The 27,259-nt window shown below is 43.7% G+C and overlaps 1 protein-coding gene across 2 annotated transcripts in view; it reads right to left on the bottom strand.

Moving 5' to 3' along the window:
• CAMK2A (calcium/calmodulin dependent protein kinase II alpha) overlaps positions 1-27,259 on the bottom strand; it is a 586,451-nt gene that overhangs the window by 414,240 nt on the left and 144,952 nt on the right. The window lies entirely within an intron of this gene.

The following is a 27,259-nucleotide window of genomic DNA, read 5'->3' as shown; positions in this document are numbered from 1 at the left end:
CCATCAACCTTATCACAGTCCATACTCTGTAATGTTATTTTTGATTTTCTGTCGTTTCAGCAATGCACCAGGATCAGGAGCTGGAGCAGGTAAGAATTATACTTAGAATTGTGGATTCACTCTATGGACACTTCCTTTTCTGCCGTTGTACTGTAGAGAGCACCACGCAATGCGTTGGACCATACCACTTTGCACGGCCATGTGCTGAGTTGGGACCAGGGGCAGTTGGTAACATTTGATAGTGGTGGGGTGAGCAAAGCGCCCCATTGCATCCCAAAAGACATACATAAAACAAGCATGCAAAGCAAACACACACTAAATCACTGCCACTAACATTTTAAATGAAAAAAATGTAACTAACCCGGGCTGCATCGTCTATATCCTTTGCAGTCTCTGGCTCCGTGCACAAGTCGAAGAGATAACTCCCCTAAGCAATCCAAACGCTGCTCTCATGCTGCTAACCACCATGAGATTGGACGGAGCGGGATGGCTAGACGCTGCTTCAGGCCCTGGAGGTCTGCGCTTGTTCTCAACCCAGCTGTCTAAGATAGCTGAGTTGGAGAGCTGCAAAGTGCGCATGTCAGGCTGGTGGTTTGAAGACAGCTGGCCTAACTGACTTGTGCACTTTGCAGAGTCTGGCCAGCCACTGCTCAAGTTCTCCATACTGCCAATCGGCTGCAGGGGACACACCTCCATTTCTCCCAGCTCGAGGGCAGGCTGCTAGCTGCGGAGCACCTTGTAAAAAATTAAATAGCAATTAAATCATTTCATTGCCATTTCATTGTTCACATTTAGCACGGCTCACTGCGAGCTGGGGGAGATGCTTCCCCACCCTCATGTAGAAACTGCCACTGGCTGGGACACGTCGAGGTAAGTTGCTGGAGGTTCAAGGAAGCCATTTATTTCCCATTTATAGCGGGTGATTTGTGCGTTAGTTATCAGCAACCTTCCGAAGCACGTGATAACTAATCTGGCTGGTGCACGAAGGGGGTTTCTACAGGGTATAAAATCTTAATTGGGGAAATTTAGTTGATATAAAAAATGGTGCTCATGTAAAGCGCTCTGATACCTTATGCCTTCGGGTATATAAAACTCTGGAGACTAAAAACCCTCTAACAGGAAGTCACTGCTTCAGCAGGGCAGTGTCCGTGAATAATGGCCTGAAGCACGCGTGAAGTGTCAACAGAAAAAGCACCATGAGGAAGAAGATCAGTATATAGTTAAAGTATCTAGGCTGCCCTACAAGATTTGATTCAAGACACTGTCTCTAAAGCTCTTAGTGAGCCTGTTGTTAAAAAACAATTGTTGGACTGCTCTTATGACAAGGAGCAGGAAGCGGCTCCTAAAAGGAATATGTGCAGGAAGCCCATTTCCAGCAGATGTTGGAACACATAAGGGAGGTACTGGGCTTAGAAGTTCTTCATAAGTTTCTGAGGTGGGTATTCTTTTCTCAGTATGAAGAACAGTGTTCAAGCCACCTTCTTTTCATAATGTCCTGAGAAATATAGTTTTTCAGGAATGGAAGGCCATTGATTGGTCCAGCTTCCCTCGGAATCTCAGCAAAAGATATCCACTAGACAAATTTGAAAATGATTTTCCCCAAGTGCCTAAAGTTAATTCCTTACTTTCTAATATGGTGTACTCCCTCACTCTTGCCTCAGAGGAATTCCTCTTCTCTGACCCTTGTGACAAAAAAGTGGTGAGTGCCGTAAATTGTGGTATGATGCAGCAAACTTTGCTAAAAAGACCAATTCTTAGGTGACCTACACAGTCCAAACCTATTATTAAAGGACTTCCAATCTTTATTTGACTGCCTGCCTCCGAGAGGGAGAAGATTCTACAGCAATTCTGAAGAATTGCAAGCGAACTTTTTGTCAAACACAATGTTTGGCTCTTAATGGTCATCATCAACAGAGCAGCAGTGCCAGTCGCAGCCAGGATCAAAGGAGTAGTGCTTTCAAAGAACACTCCCACATTCTGTACAGTAAAGCAGGCTACTTGCCCCTCTCGTGGCTATGCCCAAGTTTGGTGGCTCCATGGAGGGGTGGGACCGGTGGGGTGCAGGCAACCATAGTTGCTTCAGGTTTAAAATCCAAAGGCACGACTATATGACTATCAAAGACTCCTGAACTAATACATGAAAATAGCAAATCTAGAAAAGATGTATTTTTTACAGTAGTAATACCTAGTTAATCCATTAAAACTAAAAGAAAAGATACAGCCTTTGTTTCAAGAAATGCCTATACTGACAGATGGACTTAAACAAGACCATCTTCTAATAGGAACCTTCTGGCAAATAGGGCAGTGGTGGAAAATCCTTTTCCACAAAAGAATCAAGGGCTGTACTCAATTCTGCTCTGGGTTCCCAAAGCAGATGGTATCTACTGTCCAATTCTAGACTTACAGTGGCTAAATCAGTTTGTTCAAATTGTACCTTTCAAAATGAAAACTCTTCAAGAAATGATTCCATTGTTTGAAAAATCAGATTATACGATGACTCTGGATCTACAAGATGCCTATTTTCATATGCCCATCTAACAGAAGAGTCAGTCTCTGTTGCAGTTTGTTGAAGGGGGCATGATTTACAGCTTTGAACTCTTCCCTCTGGTCTCTCTACAATTAATCTTTACAAAGTTACTAGCTCCAGTGCAGGCACTGTTACATTTGGAAGTGATTTAGGTACTGCCTTACTTGGATGACTGACTAAATTTCTCTCCTTTTTATAACTAAAAAAAATCTCCAATTGGTTTAGCAGCCTAGGTTTTGTCTTAAACCTAAAGAAGGGGACTCTGGTACCCTCTCAAGTGAGATCATTTGTTGGGGCTCTGTTCGACACAATAAAGGCTCAAATGTTCTTATCAGAGGCAAGAGCTCAGACTTTACACAGAATATTAAGAATCCTTCTTTCTTCTCTGCAAGCTCCTGTCAGGATGTTCTTCAAAGTACAAGGGTTAATGGCAGCAACAATGGTGGTGGGTTCATGGGCTCGGCTCCATCTCAAACCTATTCTTCACCACCTTCTAGCCCATAGGTCCCCAGCCTCATAGAAATATAAAGCCATAGTGCCAGTATCCCAGTCCCTAATGTTGGATCTCAGTTGACGGTTGAACAGGTACAGTCTTTTCAGAGGGTTGACAATGAATCCCTGATCCTTCTAGTGATGACTACTGATGCACGTCAGTAGGGTTGGGGAGCAACATTAGGGGAGAGAGAAATCAAGGGCAATGGGTCTCCTATGGATACTTGCCATTTCTCGAATTGAAGGGAATTGGCAGCAATAGGGAACTCCTGTAGTCGTTTGCTCCCCTCATCAAGAATGTGCAGTTTTTGTCAGAACAAACAGCCAGGTACCTAAGAGCTACATATGCTGGCTGGAAGGGGCCAAAGTGAAGGCACTGCTAGAGTTAGCATAGATAATTTGCCTCTGGGCAGAGATTCACTTGTTATCTCTCTCAGCGATGTATATCACAGGCAAAGACAATTATACGGTGTACAGCCTAAGCAGAAATATTCCATCATCAATTAACTGTCAGCTGATAATGGAGGCATCCCAGCATATAGTGACGACGTTTAATCACCTGTGGTTGGACCTTTTTTGTCTCTCCATCCAATGATCTGCTGAAGTAAAGGAAAGTCAAGCTTGGGTGGTGGATGCTCTGTCTTTTAAGTGGCTAAATAGCACTGCTCTATGCAGTTCCTCCCATTCCCCTTCTCCATGCAGTGCTTTAGAAAAATCAGGAGAAGAGGGTGCTAGTAATTGTGGTGGACCAAAAGGTTATGGCTTCCAAAGTTGAAGCAATTGGCAGATCAAGAGTGCACTGACTTACCACTATAGCCTCCTCCAATCAGGTTTCCTCAGTTTTCTTGCGAGGCTCTACATATGTTAAAACTATCAGCCTGGACATTGAGAGGAGGGGTGCAGGCTTTAGGCTGTTCATAAGGGGGTAGCTATTTCCACACAGGATACCAGAAGTCCATCTACATAGCTGCCTACTCACAATTTATAGGTACTTTTGAGAGATGGTATTTGCTTAATAAATTGGTGGCTGCATCTTGTGATCCATTTAAAATATTGGAGGTTCTGGAAGAAGGTTTCTATAAAGGGTTAGCTCCCTCTACATTGTCTTGTCAATGGGCAGACATTAGAGGATTCAATGGATCACTAATGGACTTCTCCAATATTTCTCCTCTTGTAAAGAGATTGCTTAAAGATTTTAGGATCAAGAAACCGGTCCAGCTCTTGTTAGTTCCTCCTGGGTATTTACCTACGGTTCTAAAAGAGCTTTTAGGGCCCTTGTTTGAACCTTTGGAGTCGGTGACTGTGCAGTGGTTGACGGTGAAACTAGTGTTCCTTGTAGCTATCACAGCAGCTAATAAAGGTTAGGGGAGTTAGGAGCCATATAAGCTTCTAATGCATTCAGATTCCTGCATTATAGAGTTACTCTCAAGATTGAATCAAGGTTTAAACCCAAGAATGAATCTCAATGTCATAGAGATTAACAAGTGGCTCTTCCAGTGTATACATCGGGAGAGAACGGTAGAGTTCCATAGGCTCTTTATGTGAAAAGGGCACTTCTGATTTCTTTGCATAGAAAAATAAAAAAAATAAAAAAAATAAAAATAAAAAAAAGGATAGAAAAAGGGATTTCATAATGTCCAAATAGCTTTTTTTGTTTCTTTTGACTCAACCAATAAGAGAAATAAAGCCATCTATATGGACTATAAGTTGATGGGTTTGACAGGCTATGACAAAATCTCACTACTCCAAGCACCTACTGGTCCCATGGTGCCTGTAGGGAAGATCTACGTGGGGGTTTGCAGAAACCTGGACAGAAGAAAATGGTGTTCCCCTGATTGAAATCTGTAGGGATGCATCATGGTCTTTTTGGACACTTTTGTAAAAGATTATTATTTAGAGTTAATAACACTTTATAAGATGTTTATTAACATTACATATTTTCTACAGCAGAATGCTCTGGTGTTTGTAGGATTTTTATTAAGGATTTGCAGAAAGATATGTGTGTGTTTATCCTCATCCTAGCAGAGTACGGACTGTGTCGGAGGCTAACAGGTTTTGTGGTAATGAATATATCACTTAATAGGGATCTTCATTTTTTTAAAACAGATTTTATAGAATTTTTTAGTTTTCAACCCTTCAATTGCAACATTATGCAGTTATACACAATATCATAGTACATTGAAGTCAGCGTACAGTGTACGTACATTATCAACAGTAAGTGTACATCATAGAAATACCAGTATCCCAACCCTCCCTCCCTCCCCCAACTTCGTCTGGCTCCAACCACTCATATCGCATTTGGCAAAGTGTTCCCACGTCCCCTCCCGGCTGCACATAAGCACACAAAGGATATATATGTGCCTTATAGCACAGAAATGACAAGCAATGGATTTCCTTAAACGTAGAGACTAGAGAACAGGGTCTAGGTGATACAGCGCGTGTTACGTCCGAGCTATCGGCACAGGTGGTGGGGCCACTGCTTGAATGCTTCCAGGATACTGTCCCAGTCGAAAGAGATAACTCTTTTGCGCAATCCCCGGGCTTCCTTCCGGCGGATGGCAGCACTCTCCGCTCCCCCCATCTCACCACTTCCAAATACCAACTGTAAAATCTGGGGGGGGGGGGGGGGGGGGGGGTGTTGTCGATTTCCACCGCATAATGATGCAGCGTTTAGCCACAAGTAGGGACAGGTCTACAAAGCGAAGTTGCACTTTCTGTTTCTTAGGGCGTCATATGAATCATGGGCACACTGCGGGTGTGTCCGTGACAGGGACCTTCACTGCAGTTGTAAGCAAGGACAGTACTTCCGACTAATAAGGAGTGAGCACGGGACACTGCCATAGCATGTGCAGGAGGTCAGCATCCTCAAGTTTGCATCTAGGGCAGCAGTGTTGTGTGGTTGGAAACATTTGCTGCAGGCAGTGCGGGTTACGATATGCTCTTTGTAAAACTATATATTGAAAGAATTTAAACTTAGTGTTCCGCGGGATTCTACTAGGGTACGCCAAAGCTCTGTCCCAGTCCCCATCTGTCAGGTCCGTCCCCAGGTCTGCGGACCATTTATTGCGTAGGTCAGTTAGTGGGTCCCTGTGTGAGTAGTAATGCCTTTGTAAGCCATTTAGTAAGGTGGCAGCCACCTCCCATCAGATAAGTCATAAAGACCATTTTGTGGCGTGGGGGTTCCTTCCTGTTTGGGGCCCAATGTTTCTTCACGTACTGCACGAGTGCAGCATGTAAGAGGTACAATACATCCGTGACCCCTGGTGCCGTGCAAAATTATCATGGTCCATGAGCAGGCCGTCATCAAAGAGGTCACCCACCGTGGTCACACCGCCCTCGGCCCAGGGAAGCAAGCATTGTTTAGTAAGCAGGCTAGTGGGGGTGGGGATCCCAAGAAGCAGTATAGTGTCAGAGTAAGGGAGACAGCTGCGCGTGTAGTGGGTGGCTTGTTTCCAATAAGTGAGTGTGGTGCGCAGTAGTAACGGGGCATCCGCCGGTATCCTTGCCCACGGGAGCAGCAGGGTGTGGAGCCGCCCTCGGTCTACATCAGCAGAGGAATAGTCCATTTCCTGTAAGTTGCGCCCTGACAGCCAGTAAGATAGTCATTGTAGTTGGCTCGCATAGCAATATGCCCGGAAATCTGTGGCCCCCAGCCCGCCCTTATCAGTGTGTAGTTGTATCTTGGAAAGCCCAACCCTATGGCGGCCAGTACCCCAGATCAAAGCAGAGAGTGTGGTGTTCAGGGAGTTGAGCATCAGGGTCAGGATCACAACCAGTAGATTGGGAAAAAATACAAAAGCCTGGGTAGGACCACCATTTTCGAGATCCCCACTCGGCCCATCACTGAGAGTGGTAGGGAGGACCAGAAAGTTACCTGGGAGCGGAGTGACCGAATAGCCTTGCCCAGATTTCCCTCTATGAGGTCAGGCGTCCATCTAGAGATCTGTATGCCCAAGTATCTAAAAGTATGTGCAGCAACAGTTAAGGAGTAGGGGCTGAACTGGACCATCTCGGGGTGATCCCCCTGCGGAAAAAAGAAGGCGTAAGACTTAATGTCATTGATTGTAAGGCCAGATCGCCGCGCAAAGGAATAAAAAATGCTTGGGACGGGTGCGAGAGAGGTAAGGTCATCAGCATACAGAATAATGTCGTCCGCATATGCGGAAATTACATGTGTCATCTGCCCCAGGCGGATCCCCTGTGGCGTCGCTGATAGGCGCACCCTAAGGGCCAATGGTTCCAGGGCTAGCACAAATAGCAGGGGGGACAAGGGGCAACCCTATCGGGTGCCCTTACCCACCGAGTACTCCCTTGAGATGTGCCGTCCCGTGGGGGCCCGTGCTGTGGGATCCGTATATAGCAGCCTCATCCATAGTCCTTGGGGATTTCAAAGTGTTCTAGCACTCGGAACATGTAGTCCGAGTGAAGCGTGTCAAATGCTTGTCTTAATTCCAGGGTGACACAACCCGCGTTGGCCCTCTCCTCGGGGGTGGTTGCTATGACATGATATATTCTCCTGATATTGAGCGAGGTGCATTGTGCTGGCACAAAGCTGCATTGATCCCGGTGTATGAGCTTGTGCATATATGGGAGAAGGCTGCTAGCTAGTACCTTACTCAATATTTTATATTCTTTGGTGAGTAGGGACAATGGTCTGTATCCAGACAGGTCCGTCGGCAGACGTTCTGGTTTGGGAAGGGATGCTACTAGTGCCTGTCTAGTAGAGTGGGGCAGGGACCCTGAGGACAGCGCTGCTTTATACAAGCTCTCTAGATGTGGCACCAAGGTGTCCAACAAAGTGGCAAAGAATTCAGCTGGGAGGCCATCCAAGCCTGGGGCCTTATTCCTGGGTACGGCCCTGATGGCTGCCTTAATTTCGGCCGTCGTGGCGGGGTCAAGAGAGCGTTCTGTGCTGATTTGTCCAATTGCGGGAACTGTACATCAGCTAAGAAGGCGTCCAAAGCCTCCTCCACCAATGGGGGGGGTGCCCAATACAGGGCCTGATAGTATTAATGTCCTATTGGGTGTTCACCGTGTCCTCACTGCTAGTGACAATCCCATGGATCGGGGAATGTGGAGGATCATCCCTGAGTATGCGTGCTAGTAGTGGACCTTCCTTGTCCGCATCGGCATGTTTCGAATGCATACAGGCAGTATAGTCTATGTGCCTAAGTGTGTCTACCAGCTCAGCGTGACGAATTTGGGCGTCTTGTAGAAGCGGTCCCTTTGTTGGGTCAGTTGCTGCAGCCTGTTTGAGACTATTTAGTGAGTTTTCTACCTCTTTCATGTTATTATGTATTTCCTCACCAAATCAAAGTAGAGAGCGAGGACTAGAAAAGCTAGTCTATATCCCCAGGATTATATGTAATGATCAAATAGGACTAGCTATGTTTATAGGGAGGAGGGGGACTCAAAGAAGTACGCTAGCTGGCAAACCTGTTGGTTTGTTCATGAAGCCCTCACCCACCAACCTGGTTGTATTTCCTGCCATGCTCCTGCGGTAGTGCCGATAGCAATCCCCATGATCACCGTCTTGAACGCATCCCACTCCACCTGGGGTGTGGATGCGGAACCAGCGTTCTCCGTGAAGTAACGGTCTATGCCCGTCGCCAGTGTTTCCCGGAACACTGGGTCCTCAAGCGTTAGGGGCCACATTTTCCAGGTAGGACCCAGAGTTGGGATTCTACCCCAGCGAAGAGAAACCTCCACTGGGTTATGGTCAGAAAGAGTTTTACCCAGGTATGTTGCATGTGTCACTTGGGTTGCGATGTGGTTGGAGCAAAGAATCCTGTCTATGCGGGTATGCAGTTGTGGCGAATGGGAAAAGAATGAATATTCCCTACTGGTGGGGTTTTTCAAATGCCAGATATTGCCCAGACACCAGCCCTCCACCCATCTGCATAGCGCCTCCGCTTGTCGGACGGTGTTAGCTTCTCCAAGGCGGGGTGAGATCTGTCAATAGATGGGTCCATTTAAGCGTTATAATCCCCTCCCAGTATCCATGGGCAGGCGGGCCACGGCGCCAAAATCAGATTAAGGTTTAAGAGGTACGCATCTTGCTCAAAGTTAGGCGAATAGATACTGCCAAGGACAATCTGCATGCCATCCAGTGTGTCATTCACTAAGACATATCTGCCAAAAGGATCTATCCGCTGCTCCAGCGCCTCAAAGTGGACAATATTTCTGATCCATATGGACGCGACCCTTGCAAATGCAGAATAAGACATGGAGAAAATCTGGCCCCTCCATTTTTTGCGAAGCTTAGTCGCCTCAATTGCTGTCAGGAGGGACTCTTTTAGGAATACTATGTGCGCATGCCGCCTGTTGAGCTGTGCATGTACTCTATGCCGTTTGTGAATCGACCCCAGTCCCCTGACATTCCAGGTAATCTAAGGTGTGTGACCATGTAGTGCCTACGCAGCAAAGTGGGAGAAACAGTATATCGGCAAGTACAAGTGGTGGGCACGAATCTTAAAGTAACAGTTCCCCAAATGCGATGCAGTGCACGCAACAAAATTTGTTTTATTTATTTAAATGTTTACTTACCTGTAATGCTCCGTAATCCATAGATTACTACCCCACACTGCCCCTCCCCCTCCCCACGTCACCGCCCTGCAGGTACTCCCACTACCGACCGCGGCTGGAAAGAGTTAGTGCTCTTCATGCACTCAGACTGCAGGATTCTTCCAGGATGTTGCTGCAACCAGAGGAGCTCACTCAAGAAGCGGCCATCTTATGCCGTGGCTAGCTCCGCTCCCCCTTACTAGGGATGTTCATTACGCAAAACCATAATCATCCCCATCACAGTCTACAGCAAGGGAGGGTGTAAACCTTGAAGAAAGACTTTAGTTGACACCGTGTTATGCCAAGGGGCCAGGAGTATGGACTGTGATAAGGAGGATTATGGCTTTAGGTATTGAAGATCACTAGTAATTAATCTAATTATTTGCAAAGCCCCACAGCCTCTGACGCATATACACATGTCAAGCCTTTATTTTTAATCTCCCTAAAAGTATACCAGGGCTCTTGAAAAGCACTTTCCACAAAAGTACAAGGTCTGGAGTTAGAGAGCGAGGGGGTGCAGCGACATTGACCCCCTACTGCTGCGAGCCCCTACCTCCCAGGCTCATCTTTACAATTTAAATATCCCTGCACCCCCATTCTTTTTTCTTCCTTAAGGGGTTGGGGCTGGTGCTCTTGGGAAAGCCGTAAGTGGCTAGGACAAGCAGCTGGGGCTGAAGCTGACCTGCGCATGTCAACTTGACTGGTATTTTCGCTCTGGCCAGCCTGACATGCGCAGTTCAGGCTTCCACATTGAAGGCTACCATAGAGCTGCATCAGCAAAAACATAGTCCCATCAGTCTTCAATTCAGCGTAGTGCATGCACACCGCAGCCAATCCTAGCACTGCTTCTATGCTGCTTATTATTATATGCAGCATAAGAGCAGTGCTTAGATTGACTAGAGTCTGCCACAGCCGCGGTCGGTAGTGGGAATTCCTGCAGGCCAGTGATGTGGGGAGGAGGAGGGGCAGGGTGGGGGGCAGTAATCTATGGATTAAGGAGCTTTACAGGTAAGTAAACATTTAAATAAATAAAACTAATTTCGTTGCGCGCACTGCATCGCATTTGGGGATACAGAGCATGCAAAGAAATTAGTTTTATTTATTCAAATGTTTACCTACCAGTAAAGCTCCGTACACCCAATACCGACCGCGGCTGGTCTGCCACAAGCTCCACAAGGATGTGGGGATGGGTACATCCTGCCTGGCACTGCTGCTCTGGGTGTCATGTCTGTTGGCCACCTGGCATAACCTGGGTAGGGGCTTGCTGCTGCCAGGGGTCACAAACGCTCAATGCCCCTGGTGTGCAGACAGACGAGGAGCTACCCGCACCTTTAGGGAGGTGCAGGGCTCGAGTTGGGGTACCACGTGGGTGGACCGCGTACCCCACTTATTTTACCGGGAGCTCGATAACTGGAGCAAATGGAACTAAACATTCACTCTTTGGCCTCTCTGGGGCGAGATCGGAGCTCATTCAGAACGCTGCTCACACGCTGGCTTCTCTGATGCAATCGCACCCAAGGGGTGAGCGGGGAGAGGCAATGAGGCTGATGGTGCAAGCCACCTTTCGTGATGTCACTTCCTGTCGTGACGTCAGCGTCCCCTCACTTCTTTTTTTAGGACTTGTGCCCTGGGGAGATGTGCTCCTGAGGACGCTGCTGTGCATCACCAAATACTTTCTGAAGATCGACGCGGACGGCAAGGTAGGAGGGAGCATTGTGGACTGTCCATACAGTAATTCCCTTGCTCCTCTCAGGCACATCATGGGAGTGTTTACCCCAGAGGGGATTTTACAAAGGGGAAATTTGGGAATCTGGAGGCCACTGGCACTGGCCTTCGTCCTGTTGCTCCAGGGTGAAGCTGAAAGCGTGCTGTGTGAAGAGAAGCATGTGTGTATCGCAGTGTCATTGTATTTGAACTCACAATTGTTCCTACGCACCATTTATTTTCTTTACTCACAGCAGACAGAGCCTCATTTGTTTTGCAAACGATGTGACCCGCCAAGGTGAGCATGGGGTGTTCTTGTGGGCGATAACTTGCCATTGGCGCTGGTGTGTTCCTCTGTAAACCCTTCTGGATCTTGGGACAGGTGATGTTTCTGGTGCTGGGTTGGCACTTGCATGTTTAAGTGACCACTGCAGCAGTTTCGTGCGTGAGAAGCATAAAAGTGCACGTTGCAGACACCATCAGCACATCAGACCTAGGCTCATCCTGGCTCAAGTGACCACAGAACCATCCCCAAAACATCCAAATGTGTTTAATAAAAGTAAGCACAATAAACCATGCACCAATGCTAATATATATTTTAAAAAATTAGCACTTGAAGTAAATGCTTCAAAAGAATCAAATGTCCGCGTTTGTACTTCATTGTTTTTAGTTATCTTAAAATTAAAAGTTTAAACACCACGTTGTGCTTAAAGAAAGTGCGGAGCCCAAGATTCACAAAGTGAGAAATGGTCCGCTTGCCTTAAGAGAATTGCTAAAAGAGAAACTACAGAGGTTGTGTAAGGGACGGGTGACCCTCCGCGATTCATATTCATACACTTTCCTGCAAATGCTCTGTGCAACCCCGTTAAAGTGTTGGACCCGCCGTCCCGCCAGCAGTATCGCCTCGGCCATTGCGCCATTCATTAGAACACAGCTGTCAATCAAACCCCAGTCGCAGCAGTGTCCCACCGCCAGCAGATGACCTCTGACCCGAATTTGATGTCGCTGCAGGCTGCTCGAATGAGCACTGCGGCTGCGTGTGGAAGCGGAGTCTCTTCGCACGGGCCTCCAGCAGCGACGGCTGTTAGCGGGAGAAAGCTAGAATTATAGAATGTGACAGCAGTTTAGGACCGCCAGGGCCATCCATTCTGCTAGTTCCCTGCTCTGCCTTTACACTGTGCACCCCACCGCTTTACTCTTGTAGCATGAATGTATCCCCTGCAGCCCTGAAAGAGTTTGATGCGTCGAGCTTCAGTGCTTTGAAACATGAGCCGGTAGGTCAAATAAGGCTCTGTTCAGCCTTCTGGCTGCATAGCGGCGCTGCCGCACTAAATATGCTGATGGTTGGTTGACACCCACAGTGTAAGGCCTTATGGGCAAGGTGCATAAAAGGACAAGTCGCCATTGGTCGTTCAAATTGCGCCCCAACTAGTTGCAACCCGTCTCTTATTTTTCGATGCATCTTGTCTCTGATTTTGCCAGGCTGCCTATGTAAGTTACATCACAAAATCTGGAGTCGTATGGGACTCAGATGGACCTGCCTAATGAATATTTATTAGACAGTTGACTTTTACGACCCCTCGTGATTGGGTATAGTTATAGAAACATAGAAAGTGGCCTGCAGTGAATAGCAGACCACTCACTGTCCCTGCGTTTACATTCCCAGAAGGGATTTTTTTTACACGTTAGCGGGAGCAGAGAGAGGTCTGGTGTGCCAAGCCTAACCTGTGTATTATGGGAAGCCTACATCTATTGCAGCATGTCAGCATCTATGTCATCTATGTCAGCATCTATGTCATCTATGTGCATCTATGTCAGCGCTGAGACGCCCATGGGCAGCCATGCGCTCTATAAATCTGTAAAATAAAATAAATAAATATTGCAGAAGTTTGATTTGCACGTGCTGTGATGAGACCCTGATCCGATCACATGGTCCACCCCCAGCAGGATCTGTATTGGTCACCTGTGATCTGCCTGGGATGGCTGACGTGGCCCCAAGGCCTCCAAGGCTTAGGCCTGACTAGGAGTCTTTCGATATTGGATGGGTATTTATCACATCTGATAAATATTTAGAACTTGGGCATCTATATAAATGACTCCAGTTATGGGTTTGACTCTTGAAAACAGTAGTTACCACACATACCACAATTAACAGTGGCACTTGATTTTGCTTCCTGTGTACACTGAGTTAGTTTTCACTCACCGGAAGCCAGGAGCTTTGATCTAATTCCTCAGAGATAGCCTGGCACATTCGGCCTTGGCTGGCCCAACAGTCTTACATTTGGAATCAGACGTGCAGGCCTATCTTCCACCCACCCTCGGCTTCCCTCCTGCCCACCCACTCTTCCAGGCTCTGATTCACCACTAGTTGCAGACTCGGTCAAGACGTATAGCTCCTGCCTGATATTTACCTTGCTCACACTGCCACATTTCAACTTGTTCTTATTATAAAATATACTGATTTGTCCTTTAGGTGGGGTTTATATTTAAAGTGCATTGATTTGAAAAAATCTGCCGTTTTTCGATGTGTCGTTGAGGATAAGATAATTCTGTGTTTGGACTGGGCATGAGAACACCTTATTGGCAGACTCCTCGCATCAGTGGTTGTCCGAAGGAGGCCTCGTCTATCTGTCTCTAACGTTGGCTGCCATGACGTGCAGACAAAATATTGAGTTGGAAATTTCGAACTACAGGAATATCGAGTCCTAAATATCGTCAGTGAGAAATATCGACAGCAAGAATATCGTGGTCAAGAATATCGGTTTGAAGGTAAGAAATATTGTATTTAAAAATATAGAATTCAATAATATTGTTTGTATATAGTTGTTTAAAATATCGATTTTTAAATTAGTGTTATGTATATTAGTATATATTTTAAATGCATGTGATGTATTTTTTGTATAAGTATTCTTTGTTTTTTAATATATGTGTTGCATTTTTAGAAGTTATCAATTTTATTTTAATTACATTTTGCATTTTTTAGTTCCGTAGCGGGATGTGGGTTTATAGGGGAAAAGGGTGGGAAGTCATTTAATTATAATAAATTAATGATTTTTTTATTTATTAATATTTAATTGAGATTTTTAGGGGTGGGTTGTGGGGTTTATAGGGTTAAATGGTGGGAAGTAATTGTTTTAATTAATTAAAAATTAGTTGTTAATTAATATTATTTCATTAGTTGTAAATTAAATATAGGAATTGTGTATTTCATTTTTGGTGTGGGTTGTGGGGATTACAGGGGTTAAGGGTGGGAAGTTGATTAATTTCTATGTGTTTTAATATGTTTGTAATTAATAATATTTATTTAATTAATCATTAATAATGGTAATCATGTAAGTACATTTTATTTTTATTTAGATGTGGGTTGTGAATTTTGAGGCGCTACAGGGTAGGATATAAATAAAATAAATGTATGTAATCATGTATTTGTTTATAAATAATTTGTAACTAAAATATTTTTTGTTTGAAAAAGATTTTTATATTGTATTTAATATAACATTTGTAGGTATTTGTAATATGTATTTAACATTATAAGACATTTTTTTAAATATATAATATTAAATATATTTGTATTTTAATTTTTAGCATAGTTATATATTTTTTTAATTTATTTTGTTTTTCAAATATTTTTTGTTGTGGTTGATATTTTATTTGTTTTTAATTTTGAATTGACTGTAGTGGCAATAGTAATTTGCACCCCTCAGCTATCCAACATACTCCCTATTGTAACACTCATTGGAGTAGGAATAGTCATTTTTACCCCTCGTTATCCAACCCGTTACCTCTTATTACACTCACTGGAGAGGGAATAGTAACTTTTACCTCTCCACTATCTCACACTTTCCCTACTGTTGCAATGACTGGAGTGGGAATAGTAATTTTACCCCTCCACTATCTAAAACTTTTCCTACTGTTGCACTAACTGGAGTGGGAATAGTATTTTTTACCCCTCCACTATCCAACACTTTTCCTACTGCTGCACTCATTGGAGTGGGAATAGTCATTTTTACCCCTCCGCTAACCAGCACTTTCTCTACTGTTGCACTGACTGGAGTGGGAATAGTAATTTTTACCCCTCCACTATCCAACACGTTCCCTACTGTTGCACTCATTGGAGTGGGAATAGTAATTTCTACCCCTCCACTATCCAATACTTTCCATACGGTTGCACTGACTGGAGTGGGAATAGGAGATTTTATCCCTCCGCTATCCAACACTTTCCTTACTGTTGCACTGACTGGAGTGGGACTAGTAATTTTTACCCCACCGCTATCCAACACTTTCCCCACTGTTGCATTGTGTAGAGTGGGAAATTTAAGTTTAAATATTTTTAAATAGTTTAATATTTTAAATTAATGATAGTATGTTTTGTAACCTACATCTTATGTTATTGGTCTATGCAGCCGCGGCCGGTGGTGGGAGTACCTGCGGGCGGTGACGTGGGGAGGGGAAGCGGGAGGGGCAGGGTGGGGGGTAGTAATGTATGGATTACGGAGTTTAACAGCTAAGTCAACATATATATGAATAAAACAAATATGTATATATATACATTTCTTGGTTAAATTTTTATATATTTTTAAAATTAGAAAATACATTTAAATTAATAGTTTATTAATTGTTTTACAGCACATATATATAATAATTATTATATATGTGTGTTTAACTTTTTTTAGGTTAAGTTCATTTGTTATTTTTGTTAAAATGTGTATGCCCTTAGGGCATGTATGTGTGCCACATGTTCACGCTTACCTTTTAGGGGTGCAACCGGGTGGTCTTTTGGCCCCCCTTTCACCCTTAAAATTGCATTTGGAACTTGCAAGTACCTATTTGGTACTCGCAAATTGCGAATTTCTTCCCATTCACTCCTATGGGCCTAGAGGCCCATAGGAATGAATGGGAAGGTAGCTTAATAGCAAATTGCAATTTGCGATTCGCAATTAAGCAATATGTAGAGATCACAATTATTATTGCAAAACCTACGTACATTGCATATTACGATTCCATGATAGCGAATCAGTAAAATTTGTTATTATGTAATCGCAAAATCCAATATTTATACATCTTGCCCTAAAAGTGCCTATTTTTGAGGCAGAGTAAGACACACAAAAAATATACAGTCACACAAACACAGCTAACATGTGGAATGGATTCTGGCACATTTGACTAAGGATAAGGAAAATAGACAGAATTAGGAACAGTGTAATACATTAGCTTGTGGTGACAGAGATGATATTGTTATTTTCACCGACTTAAACAATAACCTGTCTTGCATTTGTGTATATATATGTTGTAACTGCAGTTGTGCAAACAAATTAAAAAAAACAACAAAGGGCAATACGTAGTACTTTACAGCACTTTGAGGCATCCAGAGAAATGCATTAAGAGATTTCCTAACATGAGCATAGCATAGGACACTGAGAGGTCTTTGATGCTGAGAGATCTAGACGAAGATTAACGCAATGCCCCTTAGAGATGAGTCTTTTGTTCCTTTCTTTTTTATACAAATAATACAACTTTTTCAAAGCTTTTTCTGCTTATTTTGCTGAAGGGGGTTAAGGCCACTGTTTGAGAGTGTATTACACGAATTACATGGACTAGTACTGAAATTGCTGTATTTCCCAATTGATAATTGCTATTTTATGCAAATCTTTTAGTCCAGCTCTCTTTTTAACCCTTTCCTTGCTGCCGTCGGCCATTATTCAACAACCTGCTGTACCTCAAAATCTTAGGCAACATTCTGGGATATAATCATTCACACCTTAAAAATGTCCTTGTTACACAAAACTTGTCTTAAGTACTTTATTAACACAATTTAACACGTGCATGTGCCCAGACATCCAATGGTGGATATGTTTTTGTCAACAGAGGCTTTGGCTTTTCTCAAAGACATTTTGCAAGAAGGTTTGGCATTCAGCCACAACCTACTTATAAGTTTGGAAGGAAATGGGTCCTACTCAAGTAACAAATCCACATCCTTCTTACCACTGGGAACCAAGTGCCTCATTGTAGCACTTGACGCTCAAAGGGTAGCCAGGCAGAGCAGTCGAAGGCCTAGCAAGAATAAACCTAGCATCATCAAGCATCAAAGAGGCTTTATTGAGCATGGCTAATCACCCATGAGGGTATCCAGGCACTGATGGACTGGCTGCTTAGGGTGGTTTCAGTTGAATAGCCAGGTCTTGAGTGCCTTCTGGAATTCTAAGAGAGAGGTGGAGGCAGTAACCGCTCCTGGAGTGAGTGTTGAGGGGCGGTATGGCAGGGCGGGGCAGGGTGAGGGATAGAAAACTACAGCATACGGCAGAACGGAGGTAAGTACATAAATAAATAAATAAAACGAATTGCATTGCCCATTCTGTAATGCCAAATAGTGATGCAGTGTGTGCAATGTAATTCGTTTTATTTATTTAATTATGTACTTACCTCCGTTCAGCCATATGCCATAGTTTACTACCACCCACCCTGCCCCTACTCCACCCCGCCCCACCGTCGGCAGCACTCCCTCCAGGAGCCGCTACTGGGTGGAGGTTTGGAGGTGATGGCAGAGCTCGTTCCCAGATTTAGCCATGAGGGAGGAGAAGGAGCGTCCTCCACTGTTGCTTTATCAGATGCAGGTGGTGTACGCGAGGGGGAGCAAGGCAGAGCACAGGTGTCTGGAGAGTAGGTGGAAGTTCAGGCAGTGGTCCATGTATGCTGGTCCTTGATTGTGCAGGGCTTTGCAGGTGTGAATTAGCATCTTGAATTGACGCCACTTCTGTATGGGGAGCCAGCTAAGTTTCTTCAGGTGAGGGGTGATTTGGGTCCATTTGGGGACGTCGAAAATGAGTCTGGCTGATGAGTTCTGCATGGTTTTCAGTCTCTACAGGAGGTGAGAGTTGTGATTCCTGTGTAGAGTGCATTGTCGTAGTCCAGACGGCTGGTGACTAGGGCTTGAATGACAGTTCGTCTGGTGTTGATGGGAAGCAATTTTAAGTTTTTCCAGAGCCTGCAAAAAGAAACGAAGCAGGCAGATGAGACTGAGTTGATCAATCTTTTAATGGTAAGTTTGCTGTCCAGGATAATTCAAAGGTTACAAGCATGGTCTGTCGGAGTGGATGAGGGTCCTAGTTTGGAGGACCACCACGAGTCGTTGTTACAGAAGATTAGCACTTCTGTTTTGTGGCGCTGCTCATCATGCATCTGCGGAAGTTGGCTCTTGTGGTGATGCGGTCTTCTGAGAGTGGGAGAATGAGCTGGATGTCGTTGGTGTAGGGCATGATGTTTAGTTCATGGGCTCTGACGATGTTGTCCAAGGGGTTCATGTAAGCGTACAATAGCGTGAGGCTGAGGGATGAGCCTTGAGGAATGCCACAGATGGTGTTCTTGGGTTCTGAGGCAAAAATATATAGGCACACTCTCTGGGCTCTTCCAGTGAAAAAGGAGGCGATCCATTTGAGGGAGTCTCCTAGGATTCTGATGTGATGTAGTCTTTTGGTCATGGTGTGGTGCGATATGGTGTTGAAAGCTACCAAGAGGTCGAGGAGAATTAAGGCTTCTATTTCTCCCCGGTCGAGGAGGGTTCTGATACCATCAGTGGCAGCGATCAGGGTGGTTTTGTTGCTGTTGTTGTGCAGAATCCAGATTGGGCGGTGTCCAGAAGATGGTTATTCTCCAGGTGTTCTGTGAGTTGGCGGTTGATGACATTTTTTAGGACATTGGCAGGGAAGGGGAGCAGAGAGATGGGAGAATAATTCTTGAGATCACTGGGTCAGAGGTCAGTTTCTTGAGAAGGGATTTGACTTCTGCATGTTTCCTTTCTTTGGGAAGGTGGCTGAGGAGATAGATGCATAGAAAATGGTAGTGGGCTTGCTGCTGATTTTCTTGCTCCTGGGGTTGAAAATATGGAGTGGACAGGGGTCCGTGGGGGCTCCAGAGTGTGAATAGTTTGTGATAGCTGAGGTGTTCTAAGTGGTAAGCTGGTTCCAGGTGGTTGGGGCTTGCATCAATGGGAGTGACTTGACCAAAGAGGCCGAAGGGGGTAGACTGTATTTCAAAATACTTGTAGATGGGGAAGATCGTGCTGCAAAGTTCTTGGGAAGTGGTGATGTTTTTGGCAGCTGAGGGTTTGAAGAACTCTCTGATGATGAGGAAGAGTTATTTGCTCTGGTTTGAGCTGGCTTTGATGTGGTCTACGAGGGCTTTCTTTTTTGTCTCCTTCAGGAGCTCGTGGCAGTAGTTGAGGGCTGTCTTGAAGGTGGCTCTGTCAGTGGAGTCCTTGCTGGTGTGTCATTCCCTTTCTAGTTTCTTGCAGTTGCGTTTCATGGTTCTAGCTCCATGGTGTACCATCTGGTTTGTTTGGTGGATCTTTTGTGATTGTTGGGCTTAATATGAGTGACTCTGTCAGTGCAGTCAGTGATCCAGGCTGTGAAATTCGTCAGCCTGTTCCAGGGCAAGGGCTGTGTCAGGGAGGGAAGTGTTAAGGGCATCGGTCCACTGGCTCTCTAACACTTTATGCCAGATGTGGTGTGGAGTGCTGGGAGGCTTGGTGGTGGTGCTGGGGGGTCTGATGATGATGAAGTGGACGATGGCGTTGTCTGTCCAAGTGAGCTTGGTGAAATGACTGTACTTGACTCTGTCGCTGGCAGCGAAGATGGGGTCAAGTGTTTATTTTGTGCTGTGAGTGATGCCGGTAATTAGTTGGGTGAGGCCAGTGTTGTACATGCTTTCGGGGAGGTTGGCGGTGTTGGTGTTGTTGAGGTCGTTGCAGTGAAAACTCAGATCTCCGAGGAAGAATAGGTTCTTGGAGTCTGTGGCAAGTTGGGCAATGAAGTCAGGAATGGTGTTGCAGAAGTGAGGGTGCCTCTGACGGTTGATTTGTCATCAATTAGGAGTTTGAAATGTAGGCATTCCATGATCGGGATGGTGTCGTCTGCTGTGGTGGTGCACTGGATGTTTTCTTTGTGGATGATGGCGATTCTGCCTCCATGCGTGTGTTGGTATGGTTCTGGTGTGCTATTTTGTGGCCGTCCTGTTTCGCTGAGGCAAAACCGGGAGTGGTTGAGGGGTTGAGCCAGGTCTCGGTAAGAAAGATGATGTCACGGGTGAGGGTAGTGATTATGTCCCAGACCTTGGTGGTGTGCTTGCAGAGTGAATACGCATTGAGCAGGAGGCAGTTGAGTTGCAAGCGCTCCAATGTTGCAGGAGAAGAGACAGATGCAACAGGTAAAAAGGTCCTACCGTAGATCGGGGGGAAGTGCAACAGCAGTTGTTGTTGTGTAGTTTGGGGTCAAGGGCTCGGAGCTCGGTAGCGGTGTATCTGCGAGTGATGGAAGAACCACGGTTGCTGGCACTGGGTGAGAACTAGAGGACACAAGGGTGCTAAAAGAGAGCTGGCAGCACAGCGTTTCAGTTTTATGCCCCTGCAATTCAAAAATCATTTGAAAATCTAGAGCACACCTTCCATGTTTGTCCTTGTGCAATAACATCTGGAATCGTTTTCTCAGGAGAACAAATGCAATCTTGCAGATAATATATGAACAGTAAGTGAATGTTACCATGCTGTCAGCCAAATTCGACAGAATAGGAAAAATGCTGTGGCAGTTATTAGAGGCTCCTACAATGGCATTCCAGCATACAAGTAGGCATGGGCGGAAAATCCGTTCCGCTCGCGGATTTTGCGGATTTTCGGGAAATCCGCAATCCGCGAGATTCGCGAATCTCCCGCAAAATCCGCAAATCCGCGAGCAGCGGATTTTGCTCGCACTGCTCGCACTGTTCGCGTGAGTTCGCGCCCCGCGAATAAGTGCAAAATTGCAGAAATACGATCTTAGCAAAACTGAAAGTAACTACTTACCAGGTTCAAAAGTTCAGGCTCATCATTAGTAGCCATTTCCTGTAGTGCTTCCTGAGGGGCCCCTCCAGAGTTCAGTTGCCAGTTGAAACTATTATGTGACCCTGCTCTGAACCTCAGAATAGTTACACATATGCCACAAAGGTCCTGAATTACAGCTAAGGGAGACAAGCAGGAGCCAGGCTGGAAGTTAAAATCCATTAATCAGCCCCTAATTCATTATTGTCAGTTGGGGCAGGGCAGGTGTTGTAACTAATTTTGCAACAATGAAAGCACTTAGCAAGTGCAAAAGATCACTAATCAGGGCGCACTAAGGAAGCAGGTGCCAGCTAAAAAATATTCTGTGACACATTAATCAGCCCCAAATTAATTCAGGTCACTTGAGGCAGGGAAGGTGTGCTTTGCTTTGCCGAAAATAATGTACACTGGACAACCAGAGGGTGTGGTGATGAAACAGAGGGTGGCATGGGTGGGCCAGAGGGTGGCATGAGTAGTCAGAGAGTGGCAGTGGTGACAGAGAGTGGCAGTGATGAAGAAGAGTGTCCCAAACAGGCTGGACACGTAGAAACAACAAGTTCGCAAAACTTGCGACCCGACAGGTAAGTTCGCAAATTGCGAAATTGTAAAAACCCTCGCGAACTGGCAGAAACACGGGCGAACACAAAAAAAAAAAAATCGCGGATTTTGCGGATTGCGAATCCGCAAATCCGCAAAATTCGCGAACGCGAGATCCGCAAAATTCGCTCATGCTTACATACAAGGCTCTGTATTGTAATAACAACGTAACTAATAAAGGAATGACTTAAGAAGAGCCCATGACTCTATAGCTAAAGCGTGGTGGGCAAACACAGCGGAAATTAAACAATACTCCCACTCTGACAAGCTAGCTTAAGTCTCCTGCCTGTGGGTTTCTTTTTAACAAACATGTTTATTTGTTAGTTTGTATTAAAGACTATATCTCTTTTCTCTAGATCTAACACCTACTTAGAAGCCATTTGGATTAGCAGGACAGAAAAATTCTGAATGACAACAGTAAAGGACAAAGTACAATAACCATAACAACTCACACTTCCTGATATAACCTACTATTAGCTTAATCTTTCAAACTCCGTTCTAACTTTAGGCTCCTTTATTCTTTAATTTAGCCACTGGTAAATTGGTCTTTGTTTATATAACTATTATTGTGCTCAAGAGTCTAAATGGTAAAAAAAAAAAGCAGTTAAGATTTTTGTGTGGTTTCTTTTGTGTTTTACACACACCCACATGCACGCATAAATATCTGGTCACTGATAAAAACGGATTAACATGACAGTGTAGTTAGGAGTTGAAATAAGATAAGAACATTTCAAAACTGAAAAACCACTGAAATTAGCCGGTTATAAATTATTGACGTAACTATAACTTGTGTCTCTGTCCTGCAATGGTTATGACCTCACATATGACATCACCCATGACATATTAAATAACATGCTTTATATAATCAGGGATGACATCTCAAATTACATAATTGATGGGATCACTATTGACATCATCCAGTCAGTCACAGCATCCTATAGGGTTTGTGGACTTAAATGTGTTCGGTACGCTACATCTGTACCAAATGTTTATCGCCAATCAAGTTATAACAAACATAACCTTTGACCACATGCTCAACACACAGCAAATCTGTCAAACTACCCAAATTGTGTGGATATTACCCTCTTTGTGCTGACATACACCTACCTAACAAACAGAGGGCATTCCATGGACTTTAATAGGATCTCCCCCTTTTTAAATTTTGAACACCATTCAAAAAACAGTTTGTACTCTATTCACCTTAACAGGATCGCCCCCCCAAAAGACATTGCAATACCCACAATTTTACATCAAGAGGTTGACAGGTATGCATTTGTCCCCAATAACAACCCTTCTCTCAGGTCATACAGAAAAACCTCCACAGTTTAGTAAAATACACTACACATAATTCTGGGATGAAGATAAAGGCACATAACCTTTGAGCAATTCATACAAACCTAGTATGAGATATGCCACCTCTAGCTGGGTAGCCCCTACATTGTACATTATTCAACAACCTGCTGTACCTCGAAATCTTAGGCAACATTGTGGGATATAATCATTCACACCTTAAAAATGTCCTTGTTACACAAAACTTGTCTTAAGTACTTTATTAACGCAATTTAACACGTGCATGTGCCCAGACATCCAATGGTGGATATTCTTTTGTCAACAGAGGCTTTGGCTTTTCTCAAAAACATTTTGCAAGAAGGTTTGGCATTCAGCCACAACCTACTTATAAGTTGAGAAGGAAATGGGTCCTACTCAAATAACAAGTCCAAATCCTTCTTACCACTAGGAACCAAGTGCCTCATTGTAGCACTTGACGCTCAAAGGGTAGCCAGGCAGAGCAGTCGAAGGCCTATTTCGGGGAGGTGATGTGGGCTAGTACCCCAGTCCACAAACATGCAACAAACAATACCCAAGAAATCATTGTACAATAAGAACTTTTACTTATAAAAATGCAAAATAATTTATTACATACACACTACTTAATACTATGCATTAATTTACAAATATGTACATAAAAGGCAGGTTAAAATACATATGGTAACATCCTCCTAAAAGTTCACACCCTTAGTGAGTCCTGAACCCTATCACCATCTTGCCCCACATATATAATGGACACAATACAATGGAGTGTTGGTATCTAAAGGCATGCCTACTGGCTTTATTTCAGTGTCACCAGATTAATGAAAGCAGAAATATATCATAACAAGCCAGTGCAACACCATGAAAAGTATTATGGGCAGTACAATCATGCAATGACATTTATTAGGGAATGTAATATTTCACTGTTAACCTTGAAATTGTTAATACAGCATTTCAAGACATTTCAAATTCCTTTGCTAAAACATATATTGATTCACTGTTAATTTTGTCATTCAATTTCAACAAAATGCATGCATTAGTTTTTCTTCTACTTTCAACATACTGAAATCACATCCTTAGGAACCCCAACAGGGGTCCACACTCTCCAGAGCCTTCGAACAAAAGTTCCAGCAATAGGAACACTTGAAGTAAGCCTAACCGTCTCCTGGGGTCATCAATCTGACCGTCAGGAGACTTAGGGTGATGTTTTTGGATGAGGCAAGTGTGGACCACTAAGGGGTGTCCTTCAGCACTCTTTTCACCATCTTAAAAATGCTTTAAAATGTCTTTCTAAGATAGCTGTTCTTTTGACCACTATTGTGAGAAGTTTGTTTATAGATAGTTTATAAAGCAATGGTCTAATTTGTTAAAAGGCTGTCAAGGTGTTCTTGATCACTATTTATATCGATTTTATGTATATGTACCAAATGGACAATATGTCCCTAATTCACAAAGATAAACGTGCCCTTTTGTGTCAGTTTAAGATTGTTTGCTATTCACAATGGGATTGACGAGTAGTATCTTTATGAGTGCAGAGTCTCCGCACATAAGAAGATAGGCCTTTTTATTTACAAAGACTCTGTACTCACAATGATACTACTCGTAAATACGTTTGTGAATAGCAAACAATCGTTAACTTATACAAAAGTGTAAGTTTAGCTTTGTGAATCAGGCCTAGGTTTATAACTTTTTTCACATTTGTGTAATTCCTGCATCGGGCAGAAATCTCTTAATAGAAGTGATTGTCGTACCACATTATGAAAGCCTAGGGTTGGGTTAAATAATACAGTTAATTAATATGTTACAAAGCATAATAGAGCAAAAGGGGCTGAAGATCCACTGAGGGCTATAAGGGTAATTGGCAACTGGCTTTCTGTGAGCCTTCCTTTATTGAATTACTTACTTACTTTTTTAAATATATATAAAATGTTTATCAGACCCTCTGGGGTATCAACCCGCTGCACAAATGTGTTGATTTTATAAGCTACTTGTCTAGGGTATTGTTAAATGTATGTGTTTTCATAGTTTTAAGCACCTTTGCAAAACTGTATTAGGATTTTCCAAATAATTTGGTGAACATTACAAATCAAATAAGTTTGAAGGGTGGTGCGTCTCAGGATGTTCCACTCACTATAATATTATTTAATAAGCTGGGAGACCAAAAATGTTTTTGATAGAGTGGAGTGACTTCTTTGCATTTCCATGACATTTTTTAGGACACTACTGATGGCTTTTATAGTCACCAGGGAGAAGAATTTCCCAAAACAGGACATGCCAATGTTAAGTTTTTCTTATAACCTCTAGCACAATAATTAGAAGAAATAATCATACAGGGGTGGGTCTACACAAAGACCTTTGGTGAGGTTGGCTCTGTACACCATTCTGACCGTTAATTAAATTAGAGAAGCGATAGAGTTCCGGAAATGCAATAAGGAGCATCCTATGAACCGCAAAAAATCAGCCTCAAAAGGGTAAAACATGCAAGAACAGGTGAGTGAAAAGTAGTTTCAGTCATGTATCGGTACAAACACTCCCAAATGTAAGGATTAAAGTAAAATACATTATAGCAAAATCCTGACGAAAACCAAAGAGGGGCTGGTCGGGTGGAAAACTACGTGAAATACTTCTGCTGGGTAGTAAAAGCACAAATAAAAATTATGATATTAACTAAAATGCTTTTTTGTTTCTCAGGCAGCCCCTCTGTGTTTCTGTTCCATGTTCATTCTGTACTGAGTTCCCTTGCCTGGGATTCCAAAGACCCCAGGAAAACATTGTGCCACCCAAAATTAAAAGAGTCTCTGGACTTTATAAAATGCCAAGATTATTAGCAGGCTGCAAGGTTGCACGGGCTCCAACTATGTAGAGACTGTTAGGTCCTGATAATCTGTAGCCAGTGGACTTGTAACTTTGTTTCCGACTTTACCGAACAACACGAATGAGACAACACATATCACAATAACTATGAAAAGGTCTGAGGAGCTGATATTGGAAGTGGGAGCCCAATATAGAAGAAAACGTTTAAAATGCCTACACAAGATTGTACTTCCATCCAACCCAAAGAAACAAAATACTTAATTTTAGAAATCTGTATTATACCCCTTGCAGAGAAAAGTAAAACGTAGACAGAGGGGCATGTGTGTGTGTGTTTCTGATGCATACCCCGGGGATGCTGCCACACATTACAACACCCTGTCCTATTCTTGAATTTTTTTGCAAAAGGGTGTTTGTCAAACTGTTGGAAATACAGTATATAGCAAGAGGTCCTAAGCAGTTGTCAGATAGACTCATGTTTATGGGCCCTCTTCGTCAAGATTTTCCTATTACACTATAATTTGGTAAATTAGGTGATGAACACAGGACATGATTAGCAACAAGCGAAAGTGTTACATTTACTAAATGGACATTTTGTCAATTTGAAGAATATATGGGCACTTTTCTTTGACTGTTTTGGGAGAAATTTGTTCATAGGAACTGGCATTCATATTACATATGTAGAAATTGAAAGCTTAACAATGAGCATTCTGTTCCTACCATTCTAAATGTTGGGGGAATGAGGAGCAAGGGTGGTTTGGGCGTTTGAAGGGGCACTTCATGTTTTTAACTTATAAGATATATTTGAATAGATAACATACATACAATTTTCATTGGAAGGAGAGGGCTCACACGGGCTGCCAGAAATTTCCACGCTCTTCCTTTAATACACAAAAGGTAATGGGAGGCTGCTTGCAATCAGTCTAACCACTGGCAATCGCTCTGGTAGTACTTCCACCCATCATTCTTTTGCTCACCATGCCACCCCAGTTTAGACCCAGCCCTATACAAACCAGTCCTGACTTTATTCCTCATGGGAACAGTCCATCCTGAACTGCCAAGCCAGGTGATACCTGAACCGGAACGCATGCAACCCAGGACTGGTTTTGCGCTAGTTGTGGGCTCATCAGATGGGCACACACAGTTTGGTATATTATGAAAATGTAAATTGTTTTATATAAGTTTCCAGCTATCAAGGAACTATGAATTGTAGCAAATTAGATATATTTGGAAAAATACTAATATTCCTCTCTTTAAATTCTGCATGAGTATTATTTATGTTTTTCCTAAAAAGCATGATCCTATCAACTTCTAAATTAAACACAGACATTAAAGACTTTATAAAAACACATCCTTCTGTCCACTGGGAACCAAGTGCCGCATTGTAGCACTTGACTCTCAAAGGGTAG

The sequence above is a fragment of the Lissotriton vulgaris genome, chromosome 7 (assembly GCF_964263255.1).
Source record: "Lissotriton vulgaris chromosome 7, aLisVul1.2, whole genome shotgun sequence".
Taxonomy (NCBI): domain Eukaryota; kingdom Metazoa; phylum Chordata; class Amphibia; order Caudata; family Salamandridae; genus Lissotriton; species Lissotriton vulgaris.
This window is presented reverse-complemented; position numbering and strand designations above follow the sequence as displayed.